Genomic DNA, 20987 nt, shown 5'->3' with positions numbered 1-20987 from the left:
ATGGCGTAAACCCGGGAGGCGGAGCTTGCAGTGAGCTGAGATCCGGCCACTGCGCTCCAGCCCCGGCGACAGAGCGAGACTCCGTCTCAAAAAAAAAAAAAAAAAAAAAAAATACAAAGAAATACAGCATGAGTTCCAAAACTGACTTTTGCATTGTAGAGTAAATTATTGAACATAGTTATTTATTAAAGAATACAAAAAAATGACTACATTGGCAAAGATATGGTATAAGTATGATATGATATATGTGGCTGATTTATAATAATAAAAGATCAGTACATATAATAGAAAAAAAATTTAGTGCCTGTATATTAATAAAATCTACCAATTTTTCTACTTTCCCTATTTTATCTATCATATCATAGAACACTAGAGAACACTAAAGTAAATGTACTACACAATTCTTTCCCAAGAATTCATTTCAATAGGATTGAATGACCATAATGTGTAACACATCTTACTAAGTACATTATTATGAGAAAGCAAAAATCATGGTGTATGCCTTGCAGCATAAAGCCTGTCAAATACAAGGTCATGTATAGAATCAGTATACATTAAACAATTGTTGAATAAGTAATAAATAACTTAATAAATAAGCAAATGAACAAATGCAAATGTAGCAAAGGACTCTGTCAAAATTCAGAAGTAGATACATCCCCTAGCTACCTATGCACTCTTGTCAATGTATGTCAAATATTCCTTCTCAGGTGTCAATAGCCTTTCTCTGCATTGCAGGAGGAAGAATTTTGATCATTACACATTGTGTACACAGATCAAAATGTCACATGTTCCCCATAAATATAAACAAATATTATATATGAATAAAGGAACAAAAAAATAATAATTCTGAATACAAGGTTTAATATCATAGCTATAGCTACATGTAAATGTCATAGCACAAACTGAAGATTTTTATAAATTTGCAAAGTAACTCCACTTGCTAACTAGGTGAGTAAGGCTAAGAAACTAGGAGAATGCCCTTAAAGTTTTTAGACCACAGTAGAAAAGAGCTGTGGACCACACAAAATGTAAAATGATGGAATTCAAGTCTTTCGACAGATAGTTTTTCACTAGATCAGAGGAGTGACAACACTCAGTGCTTAAATTCACAAATTAACATTAATTAATAGATATGCCCAAACCGTCAAAGTCTCAGTCCCATCTAGACATAAGGCTGATATATCAGGGAATAACAAATAGGAAAACTAAGCAAAGGGGAGAGTCCAGCATTTGTTAAGGGTTATCTATACGCTGGGCCCTTCTGTTTATCTTAATTAATTCTGACACCAACACTGACAGCTAGGCATTATTCTAATTTTGCACCAAAGAAAATTAAGTTCCTTTCCCCTTAACTACCAAACAAAGCCATATGGTAAGTAAATGGTGGAGCCAAAATGTCAACTCTAAGTCTTCAATTTCCTGTGCTCTTTCTTCTCACCCTACTATCCTTCAAGGAAGAATATTGCTTCACAGCCATCTGAATAATTTCTGGGATGAGTGAACTGAGTTTTAACTTCCATCCTACCCATGTAGCCTATAGCCCTTCTAATGTTATATACCATACAGAAAGAAGAGACAATTATGAATATGAAAATGTCCTAATGTTCAATCCAAAGAAACTCTGAATTCCTCAGCAACATAGAAGGTGGCAGTAGAAGCAGGAAGAGTGAAATCTATAAAGACTTTGACTTATACAGACATAGCTTAAAACAGTCTAACTTCAAAGCCACCTACCTACCATGAATCCCCATGCTGATCACGTTCATTTCACCACAACAAATTAAAGAAGTGAGAGGGATATAAATAATTAGCACTGTGGCCAATTCCAGTAGGGTTTTCTGTCTAGCTATATGTATGTTTTCATTTCACAGCAATTTTGAAACTGAAAACAATCACAGAACTAAAGAGAACACTTATTTGAGTGCCTCTAAACCGTTCACATTCTGTGTTACTTTCGTGCAGTTACTCCTGATCTTTAGAGAAGGAACCAACTTTACTAAAATGAAAGACAGCTTTGGAAAATAATATATGCATTTATGTTAGAGAGGGAGAGGGGCAACTGCTCTGAAAGGGCAACCTCTAAGTTAGTTCTGATTTGGGCAGGTGAGAAAAGGTACCAAAGTGATAGTTGCTGACAGAATTCTGGGAACTCTGAGAAGTCACATCTTTGGGAAGTACAGGTAGACTTTGCTTCATTGAGCTTTGGCTTTGTTGATTTTTGCTGATATAGTGCTTTCTATAGATTGAGATTTTGTGGCAGCCCTGCTTCAAGCAAATCTATTGACACCATTTTTCCAATAGCATGCGCTCATTTTGTGTCTCTGTGTTACATTTTGGTAACTCTCACAATATTTCAAAATTTTTCATTATTATTATTATTATTATTATTGGGACAGGGTCTCACTCTGCCTCCCAGGCTGAAGTCCAGTGGTGCTATCTCGGTTCACTGCAACTTCTCTTCCTGGGTTCAAGCAATTCTCCCACTTCAGCCTCCTGAGTAGCTGGGACTACAGGTACATGCCACCACACCCGGGTAATTTTTGTATTTTTAGTAGTGATGGGGTTTCACCATGTTGGCTAGGCTGGTCTTGAACTGTTACCTCAAGTGATCCATATGCCTCAGCCTCCCAAAGTGTTGGGATTACATGTGTGAGCCAACGTGCCTGGACATTTTTGCTATTATTGTACTTGTTATGGTCATCTATGATTAGTAATCTTTAATGTTCCTGTAGTAATTGTTTTGGGGCACCAAGAACCCCACCCACATAAGACAGCTAACTTGATTGATAAATGTTGTATGTGTTCTGATTGCTCCACCATCTGGCTATTCCCTCATCTCTCTCCCTGTACTCCAGCTTCCCTATTTTCTGAGACATGGTAATATTGAAATTAAGCCAATTAATAACCCTACAATGGCCTTCAAGTGTTCAAATGAAAGGAAGAATATCTCTTCTCTCACTTTAAACCAAAAGATAGAAAAGATTAGGCTTAGTGATGAAGGCATGTCAAAAGCCAAGATAGGCTGAAAGCTAGGCCTATTGCAGTACACAGTTAGCCAAGTTGTGAATGCAAAGGAAAAGCTATTGAAGGAAATTAAAAGTGCTACTCCAGTGAACACAAAAAATTATTAAAAAAACAAAACAGGCTTGTGGTAGTGTTCTGGAGAGATCAAATCGGCCATAACATTCCTTTAAGTCAAAATCTATTTAAAACAAAGACCTAACTCTCTTCAATTCTGTGAAGGCCAAGAGGGGTGAGGAAGCTGCAGAAGAAAATATTGAAGCTAACAGAGGTTGGTTCATTAGTTTCATTAAATTTAAGGAAAGAAGCTTTCACCGTAACATGAAAATTCAACGTGAAGCCACAAGTTGTATAGAAGATCAAGCTAAAATAATTGATGAAATTTGCTACACTAAACAGCATATTTTCAATACAGGTGAAGCAATATTATATTGGAGAAAGATGCCGTCTAAAACTTTCATAGCTAGAAAATAGAAATCTATACCTGGCTTCGCAGCTTCAAAGGACACTGGCTCTTGTTAGGGGCTACTGTTGACTTTAATCTCATTTACCATTTGGATCTCATTCGTCATTTGGACTTTAAGTTCATTTACCATGTGGAGCTCATTTACCATTCTGAAAATCATAGGGTCCTTAAGAATTGTGCTAAATCTACTCTCCTTGTGATCTATAAATGGAATAACAAAGCATGGATCACAGCACATCTGTTTACAGCACAGTTTGATAAATATTTTAAGCCCACTATTAAGACCTACTGCTAAGGAAAAAAAATTCCTCTCAAAATATTACTGCTCATTGCCAATGCATCTGATCACTCAAGAGCTCTGATGGAGACGTACAAAGAAATTAATGTTTATTTTGTGCCTACAAATATAACCATTCTGCAGCCCATGGATCAATGAATAATTTCAACTTTTGAATATTATTATTTAAGAAATACATTTTAGCCAGGCGCAGTGGCTCCAGTACCTGTAATTCCAGTACCTTGAGAAGCTGAGGTTGGTGGATCACTTGAGACCAGGAGTTTGAGACCAGCCTAGCCAACATGGTGAAACCCTATCTCTACTAAAAATACAAAAACTAGCAGGATGTAGTGGCAGGCACCTGTAATCCCAACTACTTGGGAGGCTGAGGTAGGAGAATCACTTGAATCCGGGAGGCAGAGGTGAGCCGAGACGGCGTCATTGCACTCCAGCCTGGGCAACAAGAACTAAACTCCATCTGAAAAAAAAAAAAAAAGAAAAAAAGGAAAGAAATTCATTTTATAAGGCTATAGCTGCCATATATTGTGATTTCTCTGATGGATCTGGGCAAATAAATTGAAAACCTGCTGGAAAATATTCACCATTCTAGATGTCATTGCAAATGGAATTCATGGGAGGTCAAAATATCAACATCAACAGGAGCCTGGAAGAAGTTAATTCTAACACTCATGAATAACTTTGAGGGGTTTGAGGCTTCAGTAGATGAAGTAACTGCAGATATGATAGAAACTGCAAGAGAAATAGAAGTGGAGCCTGAAGATGTGACTGAATTGCTGCAATCCCGTAATAAAATTTGTACAGATGAGGAGTTGCTTCTTGTGGATGAACAAATAAGGTGGTTTCTTGAAAGTAGTCCTGGTGAAGATGCTGTGAACGTTGTTGAGACGACAAGAAAAGATTTAAAATATTACATAAACTTAGTTGATAAGGCAGCAGCAAGGTTTGAGAGGATTTAATCCACTTTCAAAAGAAATTTTACTGTGGGTAAAATGCTATGAAACAGCATCACAGACTACAGAGAAATCTTTCATGAAAGGAAGAGTTCATCTATGCAGCAAGCTTCGTTGTGGTCTTATTTTAAGAAATGTCCACAGCCACATTTCCACAGCCATCCCAGCCTTCAGCAACCCCCACTCGTATTGGTCAAAAGCCGTCAAAGGCAAGGCAAGCCTCCACAAGCAAAAAGATAAAAATGTGCTAAAGGCACAGATTATAACATTATTTTTAGTAGTAAAGTATTTTTAATGAAGGTATGGATGTTGTGTTTTTTAGACATAATGCTATTGCACAGTTAACTATGGTGTAGTATAAACATAACTTATATAAGTACTGAGAAACTAAAAAATATGTACAACTCACTTCATTGCAATATTTTCTTTATTGCAGTGATCTGCAACCAAACCTGCAGTATCTCCAAGTTATGACTGTAGAGTCCACAGTGTAGTGGAGATTGAATCTCCATGGAGATGTGCCTGAAAATCTCTTACTACATGATGAATGTAACTCTTTGGGAACTGACAGGACATACTATCTAGCGAAGGACAGCCTAGTCTGACCATACCTCCCCTCTGTATAGTTGTTTGTCCCCATTCCCTTTTACTGTGAAACATGCCATGTGAATCTCTGTTCTTGTGCTTGCCATAGTTTAGAATCATTGATTTATGTGCTCATCTTCCTTTATTTTAGTGTGAACTCTGGAGAGCAAGAACTTTATTTATTTTTTACTTCTTTACTATGTATTCACTTGATCCTCAAAACCTGAAACAGTGCCTTAGAAGGTTCAGAACATACTACTCTCAGCCACCAACTTTCCCCCTATACCCACATAGACAGTCCCCACTAGCAATTATCCACTGTCTCCTGAGATGATTGGTTTAGGGTTCACAGTCTAGGCCCTCAACAGCTTACTTCATTTCACGTTGTACTTTCTTCATATCTCCACAGGAAAGCTGGTTCCTATTCTATTGTCTCTTTTGTCTGTGGTGTTACATGCTCTTCTCTTACAAATGACACTTTATGCTGCTTTTACAACATCTTTCCATTAATTCCACTCAGGTTAATACTTATTGTCAGAATCAAGTTTAGTTTTTCCACTCAGGAGGGCTTTCCAACCTGACTTCTCAGAATCTATGTATGAGTTGGCTCATAGATTTGATTTCAATGACAAGGCTTAACTTATCTGTGAAAGATAACCAGATTCAAAGTAGGCACTAAAAATATACTGCTAAGTAAATATCTAAAATCCAGGAGGCCTTGCAAGGATGAAGGATAATATTAAACAAGAAAATAAATGAAGAGTGACCCAATTCTGTGCATCTGACATCCATAAAGAAATAAAAAGCTTAACTTATAGTCTCAAAATAATAAAAAATAATTGTGAAATATACTGGTCTTTCTACTAATTTCAGAGATAATTTTTTAAAACACACACACAAGGCAAGAGAACAAAATCTATTTGTTTTTTTTTTTTTAATTTTTGAAGATTCCTATGCTCAAACACAGGGAATTATGATATAAATTAAAATATAAAGTAGTTGTAATTTGCATGGGTTCACAAACCCTCATATGCAATCCCAGAGCCGTATACAATAGCATCCCCAATATGAGAGAATCAAGCTGACTTGGTTTCTAGGATGTCCCAGTGCTCGCTTTGGATTTGTTCACACACAGATTCAGATGCATTTTAATCTCCAGCTCAGCCCATATGGTCACCCCATGAGCATTCAGAATAATTCTCAGGTACATAGTCACTCAGCTCTAAAACAAAAGCATGAGCATATCAGGCATGTAACATTCATCATCTTCAACATAATAATTCATGAACCTTAAAGAAATGGTACAAACTCTACTGTAGCCTATTAATTTCCAATTCCATTTAATAGCAGGATCAAAAGCTGCCTCTTTTTCCAGTGTAAGGAACATGCACAGTAATAGAATAGATACTCAGAAATGCTTTCACCATCAAGCTGGGGTATGAAGGCTCCATCTGAGTAGGAGTTCAGGATCTGTTCTGTGATTTCTGTTGCTAGGCAACCACTTCCTTTGTCTGCTTTGTTCAGAACAGTTGCTTTATTTATACTTGGTTTTAATGATGCAGATCATAATGTGAAATTATAAAAGAAAATAGGAAAAAAATATCAAAAATTGTTCCAGGGAATTTGGAATACTGTATGAAAACTAATGAATGTTGATGCAAATAGAACTTCTGCAAAAAAAAATCCAAAATCATAATCCAACAGGTCCCACCTACCTGAGACTTTTTGAGTGGGCTATATCACAGCGTAGAGTTAACCTTGTATATTAACTATGTCTGTCCAAAATAAAACCTAGCACCTAGGCAATAATGTAAAAATACCAAAAACAACTTGAAGGCAATTTTCAGAAAACAAATAACTTTTTTTAGTGTTAGATGTTGAGATAATTTTGAGATTAACGTGTTAAAAATCAAAAAGTAAACTTAGAAATGAAGAGAAATACAGAAGGACAAGGGATGCAGGAGATAAAAGGTATATTTATAAATTCTAAATTTTGAGAAACCTTGAAATATATGATAAAGATTCCAGAAACTCTGATGTGCACATACCATAAAATTGAACTAAACTTCTTCGTTGACAAAAAACTCACTATTTTCTACCACAGGTAAATTTAGAACAAATTATCCTCAATCTATTATATTAAAGATGATTATTAATGGAAGAAAAACAATGGCTATGCTTTGATCATGTTGATTGTTACTTAAGTTTTGCCTAGGCTTTCCATGTCTATTATCTTTTTCATTAGCTATTCTTATTTGTTTCCTTGCCCATTAATAACAGTGAACCTCTTGGGTGCCCACAAGGTTCAAATATATTAGTACTTCACAGATCTTAATTTGATCTTCAAATGACCCTAAAGAAGGCACTATTATTATTATCATCCCCATTGTATAGATGAGAAAAGTGAAGCACAGAGGTGTGAAATATGTTTCCCTGGGGCATCCAACTAGTAGGTGGCAAAACCAGGATTAAAACCCACATACTCAGCAGAACCTGCTCACTTACTAATCTATGAATTGTTTTGTTATTCCTCCCAACCCACTGCCTCAATACAATTTTGTTAATGACTGCTTTCACACTGAGTACCCCCCTTAATTTGAGTTTTCATAAAATAACCAGCTAACTCAATATTTTCTGTCTCCATCCATTTTTATTCTCAATCTTGAGCACTATGGGTTATAAAACATTTGGACTACTGCATTCTGGTTATAATAAGCCCTAGGTAAGATGTGTTCTATTCATGTCGTTAATTTTCACGCCTCTCCCACTGTTGCCTATAGAGTTTTGAGACGCTAGAAGACCTGAGGTATACTCATATTGTTGCTGTAGACTGGCTTGCTTGCATACTTATGAATGTCTTCAGGCTTTTAGTCCTTCTATTATATAGGAAGGTATTAGATAAATACCAAGAATTAAGGACCAAACACACAGGAGACTCCATATGAAGTATGATTATCAGTATTTTGGCTTATGAAATGTGGGCTTCCACTAATCTAAACCTAGGTCTCAGATGTTTTATTTAATGTCCCCACAATTAAAATTCTTAATTTTTTAACTCTTATTATTATTACATAAGAAAATTGTTTTGACTAATTTTTGAAGCAATAACAAGTCTAGGGTCATAGATATTTTGTGACCTTTATGTCTACATTAACCTCAAATTTCAAAGAAGTAAAGTTTGCATTTTACCCTATATAAAGGCATTGCAGAAACAGGCAACAAAAGTGGGAGAGGACAGGTTCTGATGCCACTGGAGTTTGTCATGCTTAGAACAAATAAGGCTGTGTTTCAAGAGAGGCCCAATTTGCCTTATTCCTTATGCCCTTGTCTTCTAATGAAATTCTCATCTCTAAGTCAATAGTTCTCCAACTTTGGGTCCCAGACCAATGGAGAACAGACCTCAAGAGTACATGTAGCCACTTGCTTCCTCGTTAAACAGAAACAGAGAAGCAAGGCAAAGCATACCAAGAAATGCTGGCCACAAAGAGAGGGTATTAAACCTCTTTACAGCTTGTAATTTTCATGTGATTGTATGTAATGTTGTTTTGAGCCAAACAAAGCTCATTTCAATCCATTTACTAAATCATAATTTTTAGAATACAGAACCTTTTCTTTATCAATAATATACCTATGATTAAATTATTTATTAAAATTATTTGATGATGATTGCTAAAGTTGCAAGAAAATTTATTTATTTATTTTTACTTTTTTACTTCCATAGGTTTTTGGGGAACAGGTGGTATCTGGTCACATTAGTAAGTTCTTTATTCGTGATTGTGAGATTTTGGTGTACCCAATGTCCAAACAGTATACACTGAACCTAATTTGTATTCTTTCATCCTCCACCCCACTCCCACCCTTTCCCCCTAGACCCCAAAGTTCATTGTATCATTCTTTTGCCTTTACATCCTAATAGCTTAGCTCCCACTTATAAGTGAGAACATATGATGTTTGCTTTGCCATTTCTGAGTTACTTCACTTAGAATAATAGTTTCCAGTTCCAATCAGGTTGCTCCAAATGCCATTAATTTGTTCCTTTTTATATGGCTGAGTACTATTCCTTCAGATAGATAGATAGATAGATAGATAGATAGATAGATAGATACCACAATTCCTTTATGCACTCATTGATTGGTGGGCATTTGGGCTGGTTCCATATTTTTGCAATCGTGACTTGTGCTCCTATCAACGTGTGTACAAGTATCTCTTTTGTATAATAGCTTCTTTTCCTCTGGGTAGATACTCAGTAGTAGGACTGCTGCATCAAATGGTAGTTCTACTTTTAGTTCTTTAAGGGATCTCCACACTATTTTCTATAGTGGTTTTACTAGTTTACATTCCTACCAACAGTGTGAAAGTATGCATTTTTCACCGCATCCATGCCAGCATCTATTACTTTTTGATCTTTTGATTATAGCTATCTTGCAGGAGCAAACTTTATGCCTGCGAGATAGCTATAATCAAAAGATCAAAAAATAATTGTTCTTTTAGACTTTCCTCTGGGATAATGTGTTTGGACAACCCTGAGTGTTTTATATAAGGTAATCTTCTTAATAGTTTTGATAGTCCCTCAAAAATAACAGAAATATTATTAATATTAATTCATATACAATGAAATATTTCTTGAAATAAATTGTTTATATTTAAATGTAAAATGAAATATGTTACATTTTAAATGTAAAATATGTAAATAAAATAGATTATAGTAGATATACTATAATGTAGGATAGAAGGGACCTTGTATGAGCTGAGTCTTGGACAGAAAAATGAGCTAACCATTCATTAGCTCATGCATTTTTTAGGTTACTATGGTACAGAAAACACATAAGGCTCAATTAAAGAATAGAAAGGTATAGTATAAAGTCTACCGTCAGATATAATAAAGTGTCGTTGTTTACTGACAAGGAGAAGCATAGGGTAAATGAGAGGGCATGCAGGAAAAGAAGAAAATGATTTGAAACTTTTTATTTCTGTGAAGCATTTTGGTAGATGTTTTCTTCTAGCATCACATCATAAACCTAAACGAGTACAAGGGCCACAGTGATGTCAAAAATATTTGAATCTGGCTAAGTATTAAATCATAGATGATGCTAATACCCTAAATAATGACTCTTCCCATTTGCTGTCTGCAGTTAGATTCACAGCCCACTGAGTATGAATTGGGTGTTCATCTTATATAGCAATATGAGAAAATAGTTAATTTAAATAAATAACAGCAAGAAGGGTGTAAATACTAACACACTAAGCACTACTGTATAATATTTTATATACATCAATTAATTTAATTATATAATAACTGCACATGGTAGATACTGTTCTATGCTCATTTTGTGGATGAATCACTCGGAACATAAATACTTGTTCCAAGATCACATAACTATTATGTGGTATAGCTGGAATTAGAATCCCTGCAGTTTAGTTTAAGGATCCCAGTGTTTACACTGACCTAGGCTTATTAATTCTTACTTTAAACACATTTTCCTTTAAATAATTAATGACAGTTGAGCAAAATTTTATAGCTGAGACCCATGCTCCATAGTACAACTTGGTATCACAAATGAAATCCACTAGATTACAGATGGCTACCTCTGTTTATGAGATAGATCCATTTCCAGTTAATAAAATATGTTTTTGTATTGTCATATATCTTCTTGTTAAATATCAAATTACCTTTAATTTTATAAAAGCAATTATAGGCAAATAATAGCTTAAGTTTAAATTACAATGTTAAGGAAAGTTTAAAAACCTCAAGATTGGCTGGGCGCGGCAGCTCATGCCTGTAATCCCAGCACTTCGGAAGGCCGAGGCGGGCGGATCACGAGGTCAGGAGATCGAGACTATCCTGGCTAACACTGTGAAACCCCGTCTCTACTAAAAACACACAAAAAATTAGCTGAAAGTGGTGGCGGAACCCTGCAGTCCCAGCTACTCTGGAGGATGAGGTAGGAGAATGGCGCGAACCCGGGAGGCGGAGCTTGCAGTGAGCCGAGATCGGGCCACGGCACTCCAGCCTGGGAGACACAGTGAGACTCCGTATTGGAAAAAAAAAAAAAAAAAAAGGCGCACAAAATTATGGTAACAGATATTTCAGCAAGACAAGTTATTTAAATATTGTCTCTTCTACTTCTGAAATATGTGCCCCTTATGATGTGTATGGTTAGATAATTTGAACAGTGAAAATTGGCTATGGAAATGTAGTACTTTCTCGTATATGTCAGAATATAATCGCTCATCATTTATAGCAAATTTCTGAGTTTATAACTTTATTTTATATTTAATTATTTTTGTATTTTTTCTTAATTTGTCCATATTTGCTTCTGCAACCCCTTAAAACAGAGTTATAGTGAGAGCTCAGAGCACCTCAAGCAGCTGGTGGTAGAATAGCTCAAGCTGTTTTTTGTTCTCTGATTAGTATAAGATCCCAGGATGAGGAATTAAAATAAATTAGCGTTAGACTAAAAGAAATTCTATGTAAATAAAAGCATGTAGTATATCACAACATTGCAACCTGTCTCTGCCTCAGAAAACACAACATAAGAGCTAGAAACAATTCCAAAATGCCAATAAATTGTGAACCTATGATTTGTTAGTTAAAATTACCAATTATATTTTGTACTCAAGAGCCTTACATGCTAAATAACTGTAAATATTGCACCAAGTAAAGATGCTTTGCCTATGTAAATTTGTAGGCATCAAAGAGCACAGAATTACATGTGCTCTTTTACATCATTTAAAACCATTTTAAGTGTTAGATAATTAATGATATCTTTCTCATATTGAAATGTAACATCTGTCTAATTCTAGATAGGGCATTAAAATACACGATATGTGTTTAAACTCCATAGTGTTAATTGATCCATAATTAGACTGTGCAAATAGGAAACATGTCACTTGAGATGGATAATAAATTCATATTACTTGAAATATATGGAAAAAAATCCTGTGCTGGTATGAATGATAAAATTTGAATTGTTAACATAACCGTGAACTGTACACCCTGTATCCGCTTTAGTCAAATCACATTATTCCTAGTTATGACTTTTCCCCTAACTGGGAAAATTAGTTTCTACTGGTTTGTTTTAATTTCTCAGTTTGCTAACAGGCGAAATTTGAGAATTTCATGCTAACTTAAATACATACCATAAATGTTTATAAAAACAAAACTTAACACTCAATTGAGAAAAAAAAAATCTGTTTAAAAATACTCTGATAGAAACAAGGATTCTTTTCACAAGCTGACCAATTACACGTAATTCTATGGAGATCTGACAGATAAATGGATTCCCAACTGGAACATTTTTATTCTTACGCTGTTTTCCTTAGTTATTAAAATCTGTGTCTCCAGGATTTAAAAAGCTCAGTATTGCAATGATTGTGGATTAAAACTACAGCCATTTGGCATACAAAGAAGTTGTAATGCATTGCAGGAGGTACCATCAGCAAGATCAGCAGGGTGAACTTTATTAAAGTGTTTTTGCCACCCCTTGCCTATAAAATTCAAGCTGTTCTTAAACATTAGTCCTTATGTAGGTTGCCCTCTGGAAGTAGAAATTTTTGCAAAATTTCACAATGCAAGTTTGTTGCTCTGGGCATGTCAATGGGTTAAAAAACAAATAAGTAAAACCTCTTATTGGGCTTTAAACATTGTCATATTCTTTCTGTCTACATTTTCCCATTTTTTTCATAACCATGCTGCTACACTTAAACGAAAACAATTAAATTATAATTTTGAAGAAATATGTTATTACATTATGTGCTCTTCTCCTGTAGTATGTTTTCTATTCAACATTTTTTTTTTAAACTTACATCTGCTACCTTACATTAGATAACCCTGCTCTGACATAAAGTCTGCTTTTAGGAGATGCTAAAAAGTTGGATTATAGCACCAGATAATATATCTTGCAAAATCATGGCTTGGACCAAGTGATTCTCTATTAACTTTTAGATTGATCTGGTTCTTGAAGGCTGTTTGGTTGACTCATGTGTTCATCAGACTGAAGTTTATCACAGATTTCTGGCTTTAGCTTTTTAGATCTTGTCGATTCTCACAGCATTAAGCAAGCAAGCTGTTCTTTAGTGTTGTAAATTTACTGGTGATGCTTTTGGATATTGCTTAATGTGGCATGTGGGTAAAAAAAATAAGAAAATAGACAACCAGAGACAGAGGAGTGTTTGTGGCAAAATCATATCTACCTTTGTTCAGTGTCCAGGGAGCATGAGAACAGAGGATCTGATTTGATCTGCATAATCCTACTGAAAAGCATGTCATCGTCAATGATTGATTTTTGAATTGTAATAGTTAATTTAAAAGGAAAAATTGGAATAAAATAATAGCACGAGGCATTTTGATAAAATTAAAAGAAGAATTTTATCATCACATTTAAATTTCAAGACTTTGTAACAGCTGCAAAGCAAATTACAGATCTACATCTCTCCTAGCCTCACCCCATAAACAGAAAGAAGACGAGACTGCAGAATATTAGGAAATACATTTCCATGAACAAGTAGGATTTGAAAGCAGTCTGCTGTATTATGCACTGAAACTGAGGACCCACACTTTAACAGAATCTAGATGCCCGAAGAAACACTGACTCAGGTTACTACATTTTTTTCAGTTTCCCAACTTTCATGGTTCAAATATCTTAACCTGTATGCTGGTCAAAGAGCAAGAGCTCTTCCACATTTATTTTCCTATAGTAATTAAACTTATGTATTAGTGCTAGACCATTTTTTGATTTTCTAAGTCTTTATTAAGATACCCCCATAATCAAGGAATACTAGAATTTGGTTCGAAGTAATGCTCCCCATATACCGATACAGGATCTTTTCCCCCTTTGCCCCGCCCAGAATTCTCACCTTTCAAAGAGGATCCTTGAAATTCCTAAAGGTGACCTGCTTAGAATTTTGTTTTGTTTTATTTTTAGTTTCCTTTTCCTTTTATGACTTCCCAAAACAAAAGAGTTTACCTCTCCTGCTCTGGTGTTTCTACTCTTCCTTTTGCCTCCTTTCCCCCAAGCCACCACTATCCCATGGATTCCAGTTCTCTATGGGTGAAACCATGCCTGCCTATGGGAGAAGCAGCAATCATGGATACGAAATAGGATTTTTCTCCTGGGAACTTAGTAAGTGATCTTATTTTATTTGTTTTTATCAATAAAAATGTAACAATTAGGATTCTTTATGGGTCTGTTATGCCTGAATATAAAAATAGCATGAATGTTTTAATCTTAGTCTCCCTAAACTAGTTAAGTATTATGCTGACTAACCATAATAGGAAACCCAACAGTGTTTACACTGTTCTTAGGTGTGAAGATTATACTGAGAATTAACCCCTTACTTTGGGATAAATGCACCAGTGGTAAGCAGGTAAAAAGTAGTAAGTGGAAGGATTATTAAATTCACCATCACAGGGGAACTCGTTGTAGTAATACCTTACCTATTTCCATGATTCCTTGAGGCCTGATCCCATTGACCTTTCCTGGAAGAGTGGCCTTGGAAAAGATCCTGTTTTCAAGTAGACATGGTTGAAAAAGTGTCAAGATATCAAATCCATCACTGCCATAATGATTTAGAGAGAAGAAGCCTGAACCATGGAGACAGCTAAGCAGTTACCAATTTTCATGAATTCCATTTGAAGATGACAGCCTGTGCAAATATATTGCCTTCATTTGGATCAAAAACACTCCTGAAATGAAAGTAAAGTTACACAAAAGGAATAAAATTGTAAAGGAAAGAAAATTGAAGGGAGTGGTTATTAAAGGACAAGATTTTTTAACTTCTAGAAGTCATATACAGGAGGCTGCTGCATGTATACTAAAGAAATAAGAGAGTGTAACTGTTTATGAGAACTCAGGATATAATCTAGATTGTAATCATCAGGTGTATGGAGTTTGAAATGAGGGATGAGGGATAGAGTAAATTGAACTGTGTCTACTGAAGGACAGTGACATTAGACAGAACGAAATTGAACCCTAGCATGCCAGTGATAAACAATGTTTCACAAAATGATAATAAAACTATTCTAAAATTTCAAGAGTCAAGGTACAAAGTAAGAAAGACTTAGCTATGATTGAGGATATAATATAATATTAATTATCTTGACAATGTAAAATTAAAATGAATAGAAATAGCATCTGGAAAGGAGGAAGAAAAGAGAAATAATTTTAGAGGCACTATTATTCTTATATTTACAAACAAAGAGTCAACAAAAATTTTTAAAGTGGCTGAAGCAATAAAAACTTGGATTATAATATTTAAAGTTACTTAAGAATCAATATCAATAAAACCATAATTTAATAATCAAACATTGACAAAATTAGTGGACAAGAAGGCAGGAGATAAAATTAGCTAAACTTTTAGTTTTTTAAGATACAGCCAGTGAGCACTGCCTGAAGTTGATAAATAAAGAAAATGTGGTAAAATAATATCTATAATTATGGAGGAAATCACTAGGAAAAATGGAAACAGAAAGACTGTTAAAATGTTCCTTCAGGATAGAAATATTAGAGTTGGAAAGGGTGGTAAAGGCAAAATTTAACCATAAAATTTTCTATACTATTTGGCTGATATTTATTATGTTTTATGACAGGCTAATAAAAGAAAATTCATTTAAATTCTAAATGTAAATGTGGTTCTAACAGTTGTTCTTTCTTTATTTGAACACAGTTTTCTCAGGTTGAAATGAGATAGGATCATGCCTGTTACACAATAAATACTTGATGAAATAAATCATGATTATTGTTGTTCTGCTTATTAACATCACTTTCCTTGGGTGGCAGGGTAGTTGGTAGAGAAGGAAAGTCAATATTCAATTATAAAGCATGTGGTTATATATCCACATTTTCTTGACTACTAAACTGGAACTCATTACTAGACAATAAATCCAACAAACAAGAAACCCAAGATCTGGAAAGTCATATTCCCATTGTCTTGTGTAAAACTTAGAAATCATCTAAGCAGCCTGTTTTGGGATTTCTATCCCTAACATTAACATCATCACAGAGTTTTGGGTTTCTCCAGACAAAAATTTGAGCTGAAAGTCAGCATCAACACCGAGGTTATAGAGTTATCGCACCCTCATTAATGTCTCCTGTTTAGCATTATGAAGATTCAAGCCATTCTGATTCATTTATTTTTTTTTAATTTTTATACAACCCACTAACAGGAAAGGATGTTCTGCATGTTGCTTCAAATTTTAACTTGAAGTAGTTTTCATTTATTAAAAAAACTTGTGGTTTTTAATACATTGTTCTATTTAAGTGTAGGAGGTTTTCATTGGAGATGACATTAATTATAAGTAAAGTTAATTTAACAGATGGGTGATAATGAGATACTTGAATCATCAACTGAGAGAAAAATACAAACTTAGAAGAGAATGACAATCACTATTCACTGGTCATTTGTAGGCTGTGTATCCAATATTTTAAATGATCATATTTAGAATTGTATTACCTATTATATTGGGTAGAACATATGTATCATAAATATGAGTTATGCTTAAACCAAAATACATAATTTCGGTGATGCCAAAATAATATACCTATAAAAGAACATTGCTAATAAATAGACTAAAAGTAGAGGCTATAATTCTATTTTTAAAGCATGTTGCATTAAATTCTGTATTTACATTTAAATTCAGCACCATAAAATCATGTTTCTGTAAAACTTGAAGTGGTTGCATGCATTTCTTTAAATGTTGTATAAATATGAAGCATATCAAATAATAAATTATATGCCTAAAATACATAATTTTTGTAAATTCTGATGCAATAATATTTCATAGGTTTTAAAGGAAATTAAAGACATTATGAGGAGAAAGATAAAGAGTGATTTAGCAGGAATATGTGAATCTGCATATATATTGATAGATTAATACTTTTGAATATGTTAAGCCACCATTACTGTTTCCTAGCATGTTTGAAAGGTAAGGGACATGTTGATGGCACAGCTTTCATGCTCTAAACACAGAAGAGTCTCCTCTGGAAGGGACCATAATGAGTACATTCAAAGCCTTTCATTAAATAGACTCCATCAGTGTTCAGGTGTGTCAACATATTTTGCTGTAAGGAATTCCTTTAGTTACCATTCGTCAACTGGAATAAGATATTTAAACATGAATGACATGAATGAACATATGCCTAAAGGTTTTCAATTCTTTATGAATATATTTAATGTTGTCTCAATATTTTGATAATGACTTAGACACACACCTTAATCATGCATTCTGGACTATATATCTTGATAATTACATCCTAGCCAGGCATTACCAATTTTAATGCTAGTGTTTCAGTTTAGGGTTGATTTAAAATCAGATGACACAGTTTATTTTGCCTGGACTGTCTAGAAAATAATTCAGAGAGACTTAACTCCTAAGTTTTACATTTATGCCAAGTGAAATTCAAATGTTTTCCACAATGCTGCATAAGAACATATGTATGTGAGGCATGCAGGGCCGGAAACTGGAGCAGCTCAGAGGTAGTGAATAGCTCTTCAAGCCTGCAATAAAAAATGACCTCCAATAAAACTACATTGCAAAAAATTAGAAAGTAGCAGAATGGGAAGAGTAAAAAAGTCAAAGACGCAGAGACTGAAGAATGTGTGGTGGAAATAGCAAATGGGAAGCTGGAGTATTTCCAGAAGTGGAAGGGATTTACAAATGCTGACAGTACTTGGGAACCGGAAGACTATTTAGATTGTCTAGAGTTAACGGAAACATTTCTTAATTCTCAAAAAGCTGGCAAAGAAAAAGATGATACAAAAAGAAAATGTTTATCTGACAGTGAATCTGATGATAGCAAATCAAAGGAAAGAGACGTTGCTGACAAACAAAGAGGATTCGCCAGAGGTCACGATCCAGAAAGAAAAAATGTTACAAAGAGAAGTGGGGAATGGATGTTTCTCCGGGAATGGGAGACTTGTGTATGTATATACAATGAGGCAGACTTGAGGCGGGCAAAAGAGGCAAACATGATGAGTCATCAAATTGTAATTACTTCTTATGAAGAGCGATTGCCTTGACATTCTTGTCTAGAAGATGAAGCTAAACTATTGTTGGCATTGCTTTTTACATATGTATGACATATATATATATATATAAAATCTGGATCTTGGTTTTTGATTTACTAATGTGAAGAAATCTCTACATTATAATGAAAATCAAGTTTGATATGTTTGTTTTCAAAGTAGTATTGGGAGATTTGTCAGGGGATTTTGTTTTGTTTTTTTTTTTTTTTTTTTTTTTTTGCATCAATCACATTGGTTACTTTCAACAAATAAATGAAACTTTATGTAGTTGCTTTCTTTATCAGAAAAGAACATTTGATACCATGGCATATTTTGTCCTCTGCACGAGGGAACAGCTTTTTTAATGTTGAGGGAAACTTCCTTAGTCATTGTACAATTGGTACTTGTGTTTAACTCATATGCCTAAGAATGATTCTGAGTTTTTGTTTTGTGTGTTTATGCTTAAAATACAAATGTACATGGTTTTCTTTTTGGGTTTATTTTTAAACTTTCACCAAAACAAAAACCATGGGTAGGCCCATGGTCCTGGGATGCCATAATTCTGTGCAACCTAAGAAATAAATCACTTCAAGTTAAATTGAAATTTTTCCTGAAGTTGTAATATTTCAAATTACATAGATGATTCTATAATTAATTGGACAATTTAAAATCATCCACATCAAAACACACATTTACACCTATATTCATATAAATGTGATTGTTTGTTTTCAAAATATCTAAAAGGAAGATTTTTATTACTACCAACAACCTCCTCACTCAGATGAGGAAACTAGACAAATCTTGCTGTTTTAATTGGCTAAGCAAGTGTTAGTCAAATAGACATATTTAAAGATTCCTCTAATGAGCCTTTCCTTTAGAAAAAGCTGTAATCCTTGTGCTATATTGACTAAAACATCATGCTTTGTAGAATGTCTCAGCCTTGGCTCATGGAAACCTAATCAGTTAAGTTTGGAAAAGGCAGTTTAGGACCTGCTGCCATAAATGGGTGAAGAGACTTGTATAATGTAAACAATTGACCTGCATGTGATTTCCTTTACCCAACCCATTCCTTACATGTAGGCTCATTTTTTTCAACATTTGAGTTACTGGTTTAGCAGAAGCCAAGAAAGTCAAGGAAAACAATAGCTTTGTGATAATCAGAATGTTATCCAGCTATGTATTCTTTATTTTAAATACTGGTGTATAGCAGTCAATAAATAGCTTCACATTCCTTTATATATAAATATATCATATGTATATATATGTTATTTACATATTATAATTTTTATAGTATATATTTATATCTAACAAATATATAATTTTTAATTGAACTGAATATACATATACAAATTTCAGTTTTCATATGAATATGAGTACATATATTCAGTTCAATTAAAATTGTTTAAAATTTCTTGGATATGACACTAAAATCATATGTAAAAAATGTTAAAATTGAAAAAATTAGACCATTAAAATCTAACTCATCAAAATTTAAAACTTTTGTGCGTGAGCTCATAAGCAACAGAGTAAAAAGGCAACCCACACAGTATAATGAAGTATTTGTAAATCATATATGTGATAAGGGATTACTATCCAGAATATGTTTTAAAACTCTAACAACTCAGTAGCAACAAAAACAAAACTGATTTAAAACTGGCCTAAAGGATGAATAGACATTTCTCCAAAGAAGATATACAAATGAGTAACCAGTACAAGATAATGTGCTTAATAACATCAGTAGCGATTTGCATTAGGGCTATGCACATCAAAACCACAATGAGATATCACTTCATGTCCATGAGAATGGCTAAGACATATTTTAAAAAACACACACATACACACAAAAACAAGATAAAATAACAAGTGTTGGCAAAGATGTAAGTAAGTTGGAACCCTTGTGCATTGCTGGTGGGAATCTAAAATGGTGCAGCCACTGTGGAAAATTGAATGGTTGTTCATCAAAAAATTAAACATAACATTACTACGTGATCTAGCAATACCATATCTGAACATAGACCCAAAAGAATTGAAAGCAGGGGTGGGCCAGAGATTTGTATACCAATGATCATAGAAGCATTATTCACAATAACCAAAAGGGAGAAGCAATCCTAGAGTCCATCAGTGAATGAACAAATAAATGAAATGTGGTATGTACACAAGGTGAAATATTATTCGGCCTGAAAAAGGAAGAAAATTCTAACACATGCCTCAACATGGATGACGTTTGAAGATATCACATGAAGTAAAATAAACCAGTAACAAAGGAAAAAAGTGTTGCAGGATTTCATTTATTTGAGCTGCCTAGAATAGACAGATTCATGAAGACATAAAGTAGAATGGCGATGGCCAGAAGCTGGGGGAAGCTGACTTGGCAGGTTATAGTTTAATGTGTATGAAATTTAGTTTGGGAAGATAAAAAAGTTCCAGAGATGGATAGTGGTGATGGTTGCACTACAGTGTGAATTTACTTAATGTCACTGAAACTGACACTTAAAATTTGTTAAAATGTTAAATTTTATGTTATATATGTTTTACTACCATTTTAAAAGTTAAAAAAAAATCTGTTTAGAGCAGTGTCTACAGAGTGTAAGCATCAAATCAAAGGAAATATTCTGAAAGAGTTAATTCATAAAATATAGCATGGTAATTACTAGGGCAAAATTTG

The 20987-nt window shown here is 34.2% G+C and overlaps 1 pseudogene; it reads left to right on the top strand.

Annotated features, from left to right (window-relative positions):
• Positions 1-17509: 17509 nt before the first annotated feature.
• Positions 17510-18901, top strand: LOC102140004 (chromobox protein homolog 3 pseudogene; annotated as a pseudogene).
• Positions 18902-20987: the final 2086 nt, after the last annotated feature.

The sequence above is a fragment of the Macaca fascicularis genome, chromosome 12 (genome assembly GCF_037993035.2).
Source record: "Macaca fascicularis isolate 582-1 chromosome 12, T2T-MFA8v1.1".
NCBI classification, from domain to species: domain Eukaryota; kingdom Metazoa; phylum Chordata; class Mammalia; order Primates; family Cercopithecidae; genus Macaca; species Macaca fascicularis.
The sequence above is the reverse complement of the archived record's forward strand: the minus strand, read 5'-3'. Positions and strand labels throughout refer to the sequence as shown.